At 31.6% G+C, this 15,721-nt stretch overlaps 1 protein-coding gene across 1 annotated transcript in view; it reads right to left on the reverse strand.

Moving 5' to 3' along the window:
* Positions 1–15,721, reverse strand: part of LOC142225452 (alpha-tocopherol transfer protein) — a 31,650-nt gene that overhangs the window by 4,647 nt on the left and 11,282 nt on the right. The window lies entirely within an intron of this gene.

Below are 15,721 nucleotides of genomic sequence, written 5' to 3' on the forward strand. Positions count from 1 at the left end.
ACAAAACAGCATAATAATGGAAGCCATTGTCACGCAGAAAGTTTTAACTGAGAAACTTTTGGGTAAAGAGAAACGGTAAATTAATTTGAGAAAGTCCTTTCCTATAACAGGTTAGCTGATAAGTCCCCGGTCTAACAAAGAAAAACACATTTTTTTTGTCAAAATTCGTTTTTATTATTCAACATAGTTCCCTTCAAGAGCGATACAACGATTATAACGACCTTCCAATTTTTTGATACCATTTTGGTAGTTAGTACTCCTTCGGTTTTGCCTAATAAGCCTCAGTTTCGGCGATCACCTCTTCATTGCAGCCAAATTTTTTCCCTGCGAGCATCCTTTTGAGGTCTGAGAACAAGAAAAAGTCGCTGGCGGCCAGATCTGGAGAATACGGTGGGTGTGGAAGCAAATCATGAATTTTTGCAATCGTTCTCAATGACTTGTGGCACGGTGCGTTGTCTTGGTGGAACAACACTTTTTTCTTCTCCATATGGGGCTGTTTTGACCTTCAAACGCTCCCATAACGCCATATAATAGTCACTGTTGATGGTTTTTCCCTTCTCAAGATAATCGATAAAAATTATTCCATGCGCATCCCAAAAAACAAAGGCCATTACTTTGCCAGCGGACTTTTGAGTCTTTCCACGCTTTGGAGACGGTTCACCGTTCGCTGTCCACTCAGCCGACTGTCGATTAGACTCAGGGGTATAGTGATGGAGCCATGTTTCATCCATTGTCACATATCGACGGAAAAACTCGGGTGTATTACGAGTTAACAGCTGCAAACACCGCTCGGAATCATCAACACGTTGTTGTTTTTGGTCAAATGTGAGCTCGCGCGGCACCCATTTTGCAGAGAGCTTCCGCATATCCAAATTTTGATGAATGATATGACCAACACGTTCCTTTGATATCTTTAAGGCCTCTGCTATCTCGATCAACTTCATTTTACGGTCATTCAAAATAATTTTTTGGATTTTTTTTTTATGTTTTCGTCGGTAACTACCTCTTTCGGGCGTCCACTGCGTTCACCGTCCTCCGTGCTCATTTCACCACGCTTGAATTTTGCATACCAATCAATTATTGTTGATTTCCCTGGGGCAGAGTCCGGAAACTCATTATCAAGCCAAGTGTTTGCTTCCACATTATTTTTTCCCTTCAGAAAACAGTATTTTATCAAAACACGAAATTCCTTTTTATACCCTTCACCACTACTGTGGTACAGGGTATAATAAGTTTGTGCATTTGTATGTAACGCCAAGAAGGAGTAATCATAGACCAACCTTTTAGTATACGGATCGGCTTAGAATTAAATTCTGAGTCGATTTAGCGATGTCCGTCTGTCTGTCTGTCTGTCCGTCTATCTGTCTGTTGATGTATTTTTGTGTGCAAAGTACAGCTCGCAGTTTTAGTCCGATTGTCCTAAAATTTGGTATAGGGTCCTGTTTCGGCTCAAAGACGATCCCTATTGATTTTGGATAAAATCGGTTCAGATTTAGATATAGCTGCCATATATATTTTTCACCTATCTGGTCATAATTGGCGTGTATATCAACCGATCTTCCTAAAATTCCGTACATCTGAATATATTATGGGTCTCGAAAAACTTGCAAAATATCAGCCAAATCGGTTCAGATTTAGATATAGCTCCCATATATAGCTTTCGCCCGATTTACACTCATTTGCCCACAGAGGCCAATTTTTAACTCCGATTTAGTTGAAATTTTGCACAGGGAGTAGAATTAGCATTGTAACTATGAGTGCCAAATTTGGTTGAAATCGGTTCAGATTTGGATATATTTCCCATATATAGCTTTCGCCCGATTTACACTCATATGACCACAGAGGCCAATTTTTAACTCCGAGTTAGTTGAAATTTTGCACAGGGATTAGAATTAGCATTGTAGCTATGCGTGCCAAATTTGGTTGACATCGGTTCAGATTTAGATATAGCTCGCATATATATGTTTTTCTGATTTCGACAAAAATGGTCAAAATACGAACATTTCCCTTTTAAAATCGCCTCTATTGAGTCGAAAAGTTGTAAAAATTACTCTAATTTTCCTCTACTTCTAATACATGTATATCGAGCGACAAATCACAAATAAAAGTTTGTGAAGTTTCCTTATCGGTTCAGATTTAGATATAGCTCGCATATATATGTTTTTCTGATTTCGACAAAAATGGTCAAAATACGAACATTTCCCTTTTAAAATCGCCTCTATTGAGTCGAAAAGTTGTAAAAATTACTCTAATTTTCCTCTACTTCTAATACATGTATATCGAGCGACAAATCACAAATAAAAGTTTGTGAAGTTTCCTTATCGAAAATTTAGATCTACAAAGTGGTGAAGGGTATAATATAGTCGGCCCCGCCCGACTTTAGATTTTTCTTACTTGTTTTTTCTTCCATTTTTTCACTATAACAAAAGTTGCTTCACAAAAGACGCTCTATCTCACAAACTAATTCACTTACAGACGTCAAATTTTGACACGAATCATTTGAAGGTTGGTACTATATAAAAATAATATGCATTTAATACTAGCGACGCCATCTATGTGTCAGACCGGGGACTTATCAGCCTGTTACAAACACCAGATGATTTGACAAAGACGAACAATACCATTAATGAAAGTAACAGCTCAAACTATGTAGGTATTTTGTTATTTTACTACAAATTTAAAAATTGAAAATTAATTATTTCAGGCTCTTTGTACACGCAAAAAAAATAATTCTTTCCTCCCAAACGAAATTTTAGACATTCTCATTTCTCATTTACTTTTCGCTGTAAGAAAGTTTATTTGGAATAAAAGTATATTCGTTTTGTGATAAACCTGTATTCTTTTCCAGGATGTAAAAACAATTTCATAAAGACTAACTCAAAAAAAAAAACATTCTTTTCTGACTAATTGCATTTTCCCTCACATCTTTCTTACTTCCACGAGGTTTTTTAGTTCTTAGCGCCTTTTTCTGTAGTACAAAGAATGCAGAAGAAATTATTCGATATTATACATTTTTTAAATTTTACCTTTCGCCTGGACGGAGAATCGAAACGCGGACCATGCTATTTGTAAGCCAACACACTATCCACTGAGCTATGTTGTTGTTATTGTCATCAATAGATAACTATCCATATAAGTTATATTTATATAGCATAGCTTGCGGCGCCCACGAGCCGATTAAACAAACTTTATTTAACAGAAACATACATTTAGTTGGACACCATGGACCAGTGGTAGCTACGTCCGCCTTGCATGCCAAGGGCCGTGGGTTCGATCCCTGCTTCGACCGAACACCAAAAAGTTTTTTTTTGTTTTTTTTTTACATATATTCCAGATATGTTCGGAAGATTCCGAAAAGATGTTCAATATTACATACAAATATATTAACTTTTTACTATGAACTCTAAAATGTGTTTTATTAAAGACTTAACGTTAGAAAAGCGCTTGATATGAACGAAATGGACTACCTTTTTAGTTCAAAAATAGTTTTTTTATTAAAAAAAATAAAAAATTTTGTTATAAACGAATTTTTATGGTGATAAAAGTTTGAGAATTTCGAAGCCATTCAAAAAACTCTAAGAAAAGAAAAACGTTTTCGGTACACGTTTTCCAAACGTTTTTTTTTTGCGGTATGTCTTCGCTCCTTAACGCAAAATTACATAAAACGTTGACAGGATTTTTTTTGGTGGAGCTCATTTTATTGCCTCCAATATTGATGGTATACATGGAAAACTGGCAATAAAAAACGTGAAAAGGGTGTTCGATATAAAAGCAAATCGGTTTGTTATATTCTTTCTTATATAGTTTTTGTTTTTTTTTTTTTAATTTTCCAGATGCGATGGGGAAGATGATCCGGTAAAAGCGCTAATAAATGCTTTTAAGCTTAATATTGTAAAACAACAATATTGTAAAACAACGTCACTTCCAGTCAGTGTGCGTGATGAAGAATTTGAAACCCAACAGCAACTGAGCCAATTTAATAAAAAAAATGTTACCAAAATATTAATTTAAGTAACTTTTTTTGTTTTTATTATTATTTTTTTATAAATTTATTTTACTTGTTTTTGTTACAATGAATTATTTTATTTTTTTACATTAATTCGAAACAAAATCATTTACATATATAAACATCTATTTTATTAACCAACCACAAAGTACCTCACAATGAGTTAGATATTGGTTAATAATGTAAGAGGACATTATTAGTTACCCATTTAGTGACTAGTTTATGGTAAGCTGGTGACAACTGTATAATTAGCTAGTCAGTCAGTAACTTTTGGTTAGCTGAAACTTATGCAGAGGTGAATGAGAACTGTCTCGTTCCAATGACAACACATGTTAAAACTGAATAGGATTTACATGGGAAATGGGTGGGATTTTGCGTCACCTGTGATTCAGTTTTGATTAACCACCCAGCAAAAAATTTGGAAGTTCTTCCAAAGGCACAACTTTAAAAGCACTTCCAGAAGATGTACTCCCAATGATGTTCTTTATTTTAACTACACTGAAAGTTATTTTAATTCATTTTTATAACATGCTTTTTCATATTTTTAATGGGTAATTTTAACTTTTTTTGTTTCAAAAACAGAGCAAGAATTCGTAAAATGGCACAAATTATTTAAATTTTGTAGAAAAAAATGCTAAATCCAATCTGAAAAAATTGTGAATTTTTGAAAATATTTGAAGTCAAACGTTTCAGACAAGCGTTAGAATCCATTAAAAATTATAAAAAATATTTTTACAAAATATCAAAGAATTTTTTAATTTACATCCAAAACATTGAATTCGGATCACACCTAAAAAAGTGATGCAAATTCAGTGCAACGGCTGTTGAAATGGAGGACTTCCGTCCTATGATAAGCCCATGTCAAATTCATCGCTTCTGTGTCAATTTTGCACCACGTCCAGACCCAAAAATATCATTTTCACTAATTTTTAGGAGACTTTTTGCAAAATTGGCGCAGAAGCGATGAATTTAACATGGGCTTATCATAGGACGGATGTCCACCATTTTTACAGCTGTTGCATCACTTCTTAAGGCGTGATGCGAATTAAGTGGGTTGGATATATATTGATAAATTATGTGATATTTTGACAAATAAATAATTTTTACGTCTTTTCATGATTTTTATTGCATTATAAGGCTTGCCTGGAACGTTTGACTTCATATATTTTCATAAATTCCATATTGTTTTAGAATGGATATAGACATTAAAAAAATAATAATAATTTGTACCATTTTATTAACTCTTCTCTATATTTAACCTATTTCATAAAAAAAGGTAAAATTACCCATTAAAATAATTATGAAAAGAGCGAGTTATAAAAAATTGACTCAAATTAACTTCCTGTGCAATTGAAATAAAGAACATCTTTGGGAGGACATATTTGAAAGAGCTTTTAAAGTTGTGCCTTTAGAATAACTTCCAAATTTTTTTGTTGCTGGGTAATTTAAAGTTATATGTACACTGTTAGAAAAATATGTTTTTCATAGGTTCCCATATAAACAAAATGTGTTTCGGGCAGAATTTTTAAACACAATATATTTAAGAGCAAACATGTAATGTTCCTAAACTAACACTAAATGTTTGGGACACATGTGTTAATATGTTGGAATATATTGTATTTGGGGCATGAATGTTTCATAAAAATAATATGTGTGAATGAAAACATGTATAAATTTACAAATTTCGAGTAAACATATTGAGATATTTTATTCAGAGAGCGACAGAGAGAGAGTATAGAGAAAGCTACCGAGATGGAAACCGGGAGGGTTGACGAAAGATATCAACATAACACAGCGACAGAATGAAAAGAGAGCAATTTCTATGAAACCGCTTGTATGTTGTTTCGGAAAACTGTTTTATGATAAGGCCAAAAATTTGATTAAGTCTAAAGTTTAAATATTATTAAGTCTAAATATTATTTAATTTGAATATTAGCATGAGTATTCGGAGTAAAGAGAATAGACATTCAGAACCCAGAGAATAGACATTTGAAAAAAAAACCGCACGTGTTGTCGCGTTGAGAGCAGCATTTTATGTATGTGTGGACATGTGTTTTGTTTATCATTTTGGCATTATGGGCACAATTTTTTTTTCTTGGTTCGTTAAAAGAAATCGGAACGTACGAGGAGAAAGTCAAAATATTCAGGCAAAGGAAATTAACATTAAGAAAAACGATGGAAAATATACAAAAATTACAAAGGGATCTTCATAAAAATAACGAAATGGCACTATACTATTTTTAGAGTTGCAACAGTAAAATGAAAAAAGCAGGAAACAGTTAAAAATTAAATTGTAAAATCTAAAAAAACAAAGTTTAGTTCCTCTTTATTAATAAATAGTCCAAGAGAAGTTGACGACCACCTTCAAATATAAAAGCGGGCATTAAGTTCGAGTTATGCATCTAAAACAATTGAAATAGTTTATTTTCATTAAAATGAATTATTAAAGAAAATTAAAAGGCAAACCAGGGTCATTTTAGAGCGATAATGCCAACTTAATACCGGCCTTAAAGGTAAAAATAAAATTAAGTACAAAACACAATAAGTTTGAAATGCATTTAAAATAAATTTATGTGTATATTATAAAATTATTTATGTATGTTTATACTCGACTCCACGTTCTTCTTTTGTTAGAGTTTTTGAATTCCTTCCAAAATTTCAAACTTTTATACCAAAAACAGTTTTTTGTTACAAAATTGCTATTTTTGCAATAAAAATAATATTTTATCCAAAAACTCAGTCCATTTCGTTAATATCAAGAGCTTTTTCTGACTGTAAATCTTTAATAACCCACATTTCGAAGTTTCATTACAAAAATTTAATACAGTATAAATATAAATGTGTAAATTAAAAAAAAATTGTGTTCTGTCGGAGCAGGGATTGCACCCACCACCCTTTGAATGCAAGGCAGACATGCTAACCACTGCTCCACGTTGCCAACAAATGTATGATTTTGTTAAATAATGTTATGTTTGCATGGGCTCGTGGGCGCTGCAAACTATGCTATATAAATGTAACTTATAACGATAATTGTCTACTGCACGGATGAAAAAGACTGTTTTTCATATGTTTGGCTATAAACATTATATGTTTGGAACACAAATTTTTAAACACAATATTTTTGAGTGCAAGCATATAATGTTCATAAACTAGCATAACATGTTTGGGACATATATGTTAATATGTTAGAACATATTATGTTTGGGACATAAAATGTTTTTAAATATAATATGCGTGGATGCAAACATATACTAATTTAGAAATAGCCTACAAACATATATGTGTTTAGTAGCTTGGAGCGCTATTTAACAGGGAGCGATATTGAATTAAGTTGGTGGTTGTTGCTTGTTATTACAAAATTAACATTTTATTTTCCCTTGGGCAATTGATCAGCTACTTCTTTGATCCTTACAAACTGTGTGGTCCGCTGTTCGAATCCCCGTCCGGCAAAAGGTAAAATTAAAATAAAAAAAATCATAAAATTGAATAATTTCTTCTACAATGTTTGTATTACAGAAAAAGGTGCTAAGAACTAAAAAATCTCGTGGAAGTGAGAAAGATGTGAGGGAATATACAATTAGGCAGAAACAAAATTTTGAGCATTCAGGTCGAAAACCTATGTTGTTAGCACCTATATTACCTGTTTATTTTCATAATTCATTATTATTGTAAATATATAAATAAATAAATAAAATTTTGAGCACAATATTGTTTGGGAGAATTTTTTTTAAGCATATAATATTTTTGGGTGCAAAATGCTTCCAAATATATTATATGTTCACATAATAACATATTGTTTTTTGGAAGACAACATTATTGAATTTGGATGCAAAAATACAAAATGTTTGGAACTTAGACTACCCAAACATATATTGTTTAGACCAATATGCTTTCAAACATATTATATATTGGAAGAGATCAAACATATAAATGTTTGGGCAATACCCAAAAATGTATATGCTTGAAGCAAAATATGTTTGGGAGTATATGTTACAGAAGCGATTTTTTGTGAGCGTGTGGTGACTATAACAGCTACGTAGCCCAGTGAATAGAGTGTTGGCTTACAAACTGTATGGTCCTCGGTTTGATTCTCCGTCCAGGCGAAAGGTAAAATTTATAAAATTTATTAAATTGAATAATTTCTTCAACATTATTTGTAAAGGGTGATTTGTTAAGAGCTTGATAACTTTTTTTTTTTAAAAAACGCATAAAATTTGCAAAATCTCATCGGTTCTTTATTTGAAACGTTAGATTGGTCCATGACATTTACTTTTTGAAGATAATTTCATTTAAATGTTGACCGCGGCTGCGTCTTAGGTGGTCCATTCGGAAAGTCCAATTTTGGGCAACTTTTTCGAGCATTTCGGCCGGAATAGCCCGAATTTCTTCGGAAATGTTGTCTTCCAAAGCTGGAATAGTTGCTGGCTTATTTCTGTAGACTTTAGACTTGACGTAGCCCCACAAAAAATAGTCTAAAGGCGTCAAATCGCATGATCTTGGTGGCCAACTTACCGGTCCATTTCTTGAGATGAATTGTTCTCCGAAGTTTTCCCTCAAAATGGCCATAGAATCGCGAGCTGTGTGGCATGTAGCGCCATCTTGTTGAAACCACATGTCAACCAAGTTCAGTTCTTCCATTTTTGGCAACAAAAAGTTTGTTAGCATCGAACGATAGCGATCGCCATTCACCGTAACGTTGCGTCCAACAGCATCTTTGAAAAAATACGGTCCAATGATTCCACCAGCGTACAAACCACACCAAACAGTGCATTTTTCGGGATGCATGGGCAGTTCTTGAACGGCTTCTGGTTGCTCTTCACTCCAAATGCGGCAATTTTGCTTATTTACGTAGCCATTCAACCAGAAATGAGCCTCATCGCTGAACAAAATTTGTCGATAAAAAAGCGGATTTTCTGCCAACTTTTCTAGGGCCCATTCACTGAAAATTCGACGTTGTGGCAGATCGTAAGTCTATTCATGATGAAATGTCAAAGCATACTGAGCATCTTTCTCTTTGACACCATGTCTGAAATCCCACGTGATCTGTCAAATACTAATGCATGAAAATCCTAACCTCAAAAGAATCACCCTTTATTACAGAAAAAGGTGCCAAGAACTAAAAAATTTCGTGGAAGTGAAAAAGATGTTCCCTCAGAACAATCTTCTTTGGGGAAAATTCTTCCAAGCATATAATATTTTTGGGCTCAAACTGCTTCCAAACATATAATATGTTCACATACAACAAACATATTGATGTTTCGGCAGTATCCTATAATATATGTGCACCCTCAAAAAAAAACGCTTCTATAAAATATTTTGCTTCAAGCATATAAATTTTTGGGTATTGCCCAAACATTTACATGTTTGATTTCTTCCAATATATAATATGTTTGAAAGCATATTGGTCTAAACAATATAATATGTTTGGGTAGTCTAAGTTCCAAACATTTTGTATTTTTCCATCCAAATTCAATAATGTTGTCTTCCAAAAAACTATATGTTCTTATGTGAACATATAATATGTTTGGAAACATTTTGAACCCAAAAATATTATATGTTTAGAAGAATTTTCTCCCAAAGAAGATTGTGTTCAATTTTTTTTTTGCCTAATTGTATATTCCCTCACATTTTTCTCACTTTTTCTGTAATACAAACATTTTAGAAGAAATTATTATATATATATTTTTTTTTAATTTTACCTTTTGCCAGACGGGGATTCGAACAGCGGACCACACAGTTTGTAAGCCAGCACACTAACCACTGGCCTACGTAGCTGTTATGGTCATCAAGAGATAATTATCGTTATAAGTTATATTTATATAGCATAGCTTGCGGCGCCCACGAGCTGATGCAAACATAACATTGTTTAACAAGATAACATTGTTAAACATACATTTGTTGGCAGCGTGGAGCAGTGGTTGGTCGTCCGCCTTGCGTGACAGGGGACCTGGGTTCGATCCCTGCTTCGACCAACACCATTTTTTTTAAAATATATTTTTTAACATATATTCCAGATACGTTCGGAAGTTCCCGAAAAGGTGTTCAGCATTACATACTATTATATTAAATTTTTACTACGAAATTGTAAAGTGTGTTTTATAAAAACTTAAAGTCAGAAAAGAAAAGTGCTTGATATAAACGAAATGGACTGAGTTCAAATCAAATATTATTTTTTTATTGCAACAATAAAAATTGTGTAACAAATAAAGGTTTTTGTATACAAGTTTAAAATTTTCGACGAAATTCAAAAACTCTTACAAGAGAAGAACGTGAAGTCGAGTATATATAAATATTTTTCCATCGAATCCTAAGGTTAACGATAACCATTCAAAAGCACATTATATTTAAATTCTAAACAGTAATTTTAAAACAGCACATACATTTATTTTGGTGTGAACAATTGTTTGCTAGCATGTTACACCATTAATTTAGAAATACAAATAAATATGAATTTTTATTAACGAATAATTTTGTACTTAATTTAATTCTTAAGGCCGGTATAAATTGGCATTATCACGTTAAAATGGCCATGTTTACCCTTTTACTTTTCTTTAATAATTTCTTTTAAAGAAAATAAACTTATTCAATTGTTGCTTTGGATCTTTCCCCACCATGTTATAATACAATTTACCGGAAAAAGTTGTAATGTTATTCTGGTTTTGCCGCTAAAATGAGAAATAATTTTAGCGGCAAAACTCGAACTCATTAATAAAGAGGAACTAATCTTTGTTTTTATAGATCTTCAAAGGTCGATACTTTCAATGAAGTCGTGTTGTCGTTATAATTAAGTGATTTGACTTAAAAATGGGTATCATAACATGAAAGAACAAATTTTGGACTAAGGTCAACTTGACTTTAATAATTCAGAAAAATTAATGAAACTGTCTTTAAATTTGTTGCATTTTTGCATCTTGACTACAAGGCAAAAATCATTCAAAAATAGGATATGTTTTTCAATACTTTATTTTAAAGACATTTTTTACTTGAAACATAGCATAATTTCTACTGGAAGTCTTGTTTTTAACGGACATTTTATAGCATATGAAAAAAAGCTGAAAAAGCGAAAAATTGAAATGTGCTTCGTAGAGTCAAGTACACAAAACCCCATTTAAAAGAGAATTGTGTCTTAAAAGCATCCTTACTTGTATTGTCCGCTTCTTTGGTTCGGAATCAATATCAAAATTGTTAAAGTGGAGACACAATCTTTGGAACCGGACATGATTTTTGTTCAGTGTATAGTGCCCTTTCGTTAGTTTTATGAAGATCCCTTTAATTACCTTTGTTTGAATATTTTGACTTACTCGTCCTACGTTCCGATTTGTTTTGACGAAACAATTGTGCCCGTAATGCGAAAATGATAAACAAAACTCATGCTCCCTTTTTCAAATATATTTTATCTTGGTTCCGAATGAATTTTCTCTCCGAGTACTCATTTTAATATTTTACTTAAGCATATACAATTTTTGGCGAAGTCTTATATCACAACATATATATTTTTACTCATAATATGTAAATTTATACTTGTTTATATTCACACGTAGTATTTTTCCTACATTTAATGACATTTTTTTGTGTATATGTATTTGTAATGCGCCAATTGGTTACTTTCATTATTTTACTCCCAGCATACACTTTGTCTCTCTTTGTAAACACATATATGTTTATGGGCTATTTCTAAATTAATATATGTTTGCATCCAAGCATATTATATTTACAAACATTTTATGTCCCAAACATAATATGTTCTAACATATTAACATATATGTCCCAAACATATTATGCTAGTTTATGAACATTATATGTTTGCACTCAAAAATATTGTGTTTAAAAATTTGAGTTCCAAACATATAATATTTACACCCAAACATATGAAAAACAGTCTTTTTCGTCCGTGTGCTTCCTGCAAAATATGTTTGGAACATATGTTAGAGAAGCGATTTTTTTTGAGGGTGTATAATAAGTTTGCAATTCTGTATGTAACACATCGAAATATCGATCAAGGGTGAAATTCTAACCCGAACTAACTATGTCCGTCTGTCTGACTGTTGTAATCACGCATCAACCTTTAATAAAAAAGCTATCTTACTAACATTTTGCACAGATTCGTTTTTTTCTCTTCACACAAAAAAACATATCACCAAAATATGTTCAATTAAAAAATTAATTGAAGCTAAAAACTGTTTCAATAATTCGAATTAATTGATACAATTAACTTGTTAATAATTAAATCTATAATTAAAATTTTTTAAGTTTTACAGTCGACATCAATTAAATTTTTAATTGAAACAATCAATGAAATTATCAAATGAAGTCAATTAATTTTTCAGTCATATATTTTTTTCTCAACTAAAACTGTGTTCATACTATCATTTTCGTGATTGAAGACAATTCAATTAAAAGATTAATTTGATCAATTGATTTCGTGATTAAATCAGATTTTTTTTTTTGAGTGCAGACAGGTAATATTCTAAGATACCCGATTTTCCCCAAATCGCTCGAAAGTTGAAATCTAGAGGTATTTTAGGTAAATAAAAAAATGTGTTAAATTTGGTGTATATAGGTTCAGGTTTTGATATAGCCCGCATATAGACCGATCTCCCGATATGAATTTTTGGAGCCATAGGATCCGCATTTTTTCCGATTAGTTTGAAATTTAAATTTAGGTGATTAAAGATAATTGGCATATTTTGAATATATCGGTACATGTTTTTATATATGGAACACATATACCATTGTCCCGATTTGACTTTTTGAGAGCATCGAAGCCGGACTTTGTATCCGGTTGGCTCGAAAAATTAAATGGTGTATAGAAATTTGAAATTGAAAATTTGCCCTTTTTGCATCGTTATTATGTTGAACCCCTTGACTTATCACAGATCCAATTAAACACAATTATTCGTCATCTCAATACCTTTCATTTAAATACTAGGGATCTATAAATTGAAAATCGAATAATCGATTATTCGAATTTTGGCATAAAAATCTAGAAAAATCGAAATCGATTATTAACGTAAAAATAATCGCAAAATCAATTTTGGATTTTCAACTATTTCTTAAATTTGACTATTAAACATCGATTTTCTGTTTTCATATTCATTGGTTTCAGTTGAATTGAAAAATACCTACATGTGGGGAAAATTTTTCTAAAAATTTTTTATTAATAAAATTCCACCGAAATAAAGAATCATTAAATCTCCGTACATATTAAAATCTTTATATATTAACATTTTAAATATAAACATTAAACAAATTAAAAAGAAAATTAACATGTTTTACTATTTTTTTGGTGTTTCATATCAACTGGTGCTTATAAGACTCATAAAAAGACAAATAGATTTCATAAAATAGAATATTTTATATAATCTTTATTTCAATGAAATACGATTATGAAAAATCAAATATTCGAATTTTAATTGGTATAAATAGTCGAAAACGATTTTTGATTAATAATCAATAATCGAAAAGTCGAAAAATCGATTATTGGTTTGCACTATAGATCACTATTAAGTACCAACAACGATATAATCGGACATTTCCAACTCGAGATATAATTTGTTTAGTAGAAAAAGAGCGAAAAACTAAAAATAATTGGATATCTCAAAAACTGTTCTCATCTTGATACGATATGTGTGTTGATTCACTTACATAAAAGGATCGTTTTGAAACGTAAACACTGTTCACGATTATTCCTGTGGGTGTAGAGAAATACCGGATCCGGAAGTGGTGCAAAATTTGTGCAGATGAAATTAATATGGGCTTGTCAGTCGTTGCACAACCAGCACCATAGCAAGCTGGTCAGCCATTTCATTAAAATAGTTACGGCTGTCTATTGACGTTTTCGAGTAGAGCAACTCAGAGTACAGGTTGAAAATGTTGACGATGACTACTTCCAATAAATACAAATATTTCCAAAAAAGTAATGCATTAAAGAATTAATTAAATTTTGTAGCACTATTTCCCAATCTGCTTCTCCAACCGATTCTTTTTATAAAGGAATGAAGTGACATTAAATTGCACATTACATTCTGAAAAAAAGTTTACTCCAAGGAAAGCATATAAGCAACACAATGCGGAAAAATGGCAAGGTGTGTTGAAAATAGTTATATTCAGAAAAGCATGGAGAAAAAAAGAAAGAGTAATTTTGGCTGGTCTACTAGGGATTTAGAAAGCTTGCGTAGACTCAAAAAAAGTTTACTTGGATCCAAAGATTTTAAACTTCCTTTAAGGATTTTGGTATTGATTCCGAATCGAAGATGCGACTACATTTTTAGCGACCTATCTTCCATTAAATCTAGGATCAATAAAATGAAAATTATGATATAGATCTAATTCATCGAATTTTCATTCTCTTATCGCGATATATTAATAAAGCTATTAACGTACAAACAAATATGATTTTAAAAAATCCAAATTAACAAATTTCAATGTTTTCTTAGTTCGAAAAAAAATTTAAACCAAAGATGCTACATCCTCAAAATACGTCTTAGCCTATATTTGAAGCGTTTTTATCTTAAATCTAAAGATTCAATATTTCAGTTAATTTAGGGATGATTTCTTTAAATCAAAAATGTGTTTCTTTACTTTCAAAAAAAATTTGCCTTAGTTCAAAGATGTGCGTCTTTAACAGAGGGACACAAATTTGCAAAATTTGTGTCCTAAGTTTAATGAAAAAAAATTTTTTTGAAGCAAAAATATTAAACTTTATTTTAATTAAAATTTCATTATTTTAAAGAAATTTGTCCTTAATAGTGTGTAAATTGCTCATCCTAAAATTGAGGTTGCGTAATCTTCAATATCACGTAAATATTTTTTTCAGTGTACAATGCTAAGTACAGTGACTCTTCCCAGAAGTGAACACCCACATTCGCCAAAATGTTGTCCCTATTTAAGAGGCGTGCACTTATGAGAGACTCATTTTAATGTCATAATATATCAAATGTCTCATGAAAAGTGCCCACTTTTTCAGAGTGCCCACTTTTCAAGGTTTCACAGTTCATACATATCAAGTTGTTGTCAATCAATGAAATGAAACTTCAGATTTTTTACAGAAATTGGTTTGACTATTATTTGCAATTAATTTTTATTAATTCTTATGTTGTAAATGTTAAAACATGCTTAAGATAAATACAATATTAATGAAATCAATTTGGCAGAGGTCTGAAAAGATTACATGAAAAGTGTCCAATTAAAATGCATGAGATTTCTTTCATTGGCAGAAGTTGTAAAGTCACCTTATTTGGCAGTTTTAATCTTTAAATGAATTAATAAATGTTTTCTACAAGCATCATGCAAATTAAAGGAAATGGGGTCTGGGTTTTTCAGAAGTGCATTTTTCATCCGTTTTTAGATGTTACTGAATGTCAAATGAAATGACCGAATTAACGGCTTGATACCCTCAGAAAGGCATCAGAAACATTACATGCACTGAAAACGCAGCGGTTCCAAATATTTTTTCTTTACACTAATGATTTTGCTATTGATCCTGAGCCGAAGAAACGGAGAATTTAAGTAAGGAAGCCTTTATGACGAAATTTTCTTTTAAATTTGAATTTTGGATACTAGGAAACAAGTTTGAATTTATTCGTTTTGTCAGATTTTTGCTCCGTGTGCTTAACATAAATTTCCATATTCAGACTCGATGTGAAATAGAAATTATGCTATGTTTCAAGTAAAAACATCTCCTATTTTGAACGATTACTTTCTTTGTAGTCAAAC

The sequence above is a fragment of the Haematobia irritans genome, chromosome 2 (assembly GCF_050003625.1).
Source record: "Haematobia irritans isolate KBUSLIRL chromosome 2, ASM5000362v1, whole genome shotgun sequence".
Taxonomy (NCBI): Eukaryota; Metazoa; Arthropoda; class Insecta; order Diptera; family Muscidae; genus Haematobia; species Haematobia irritans.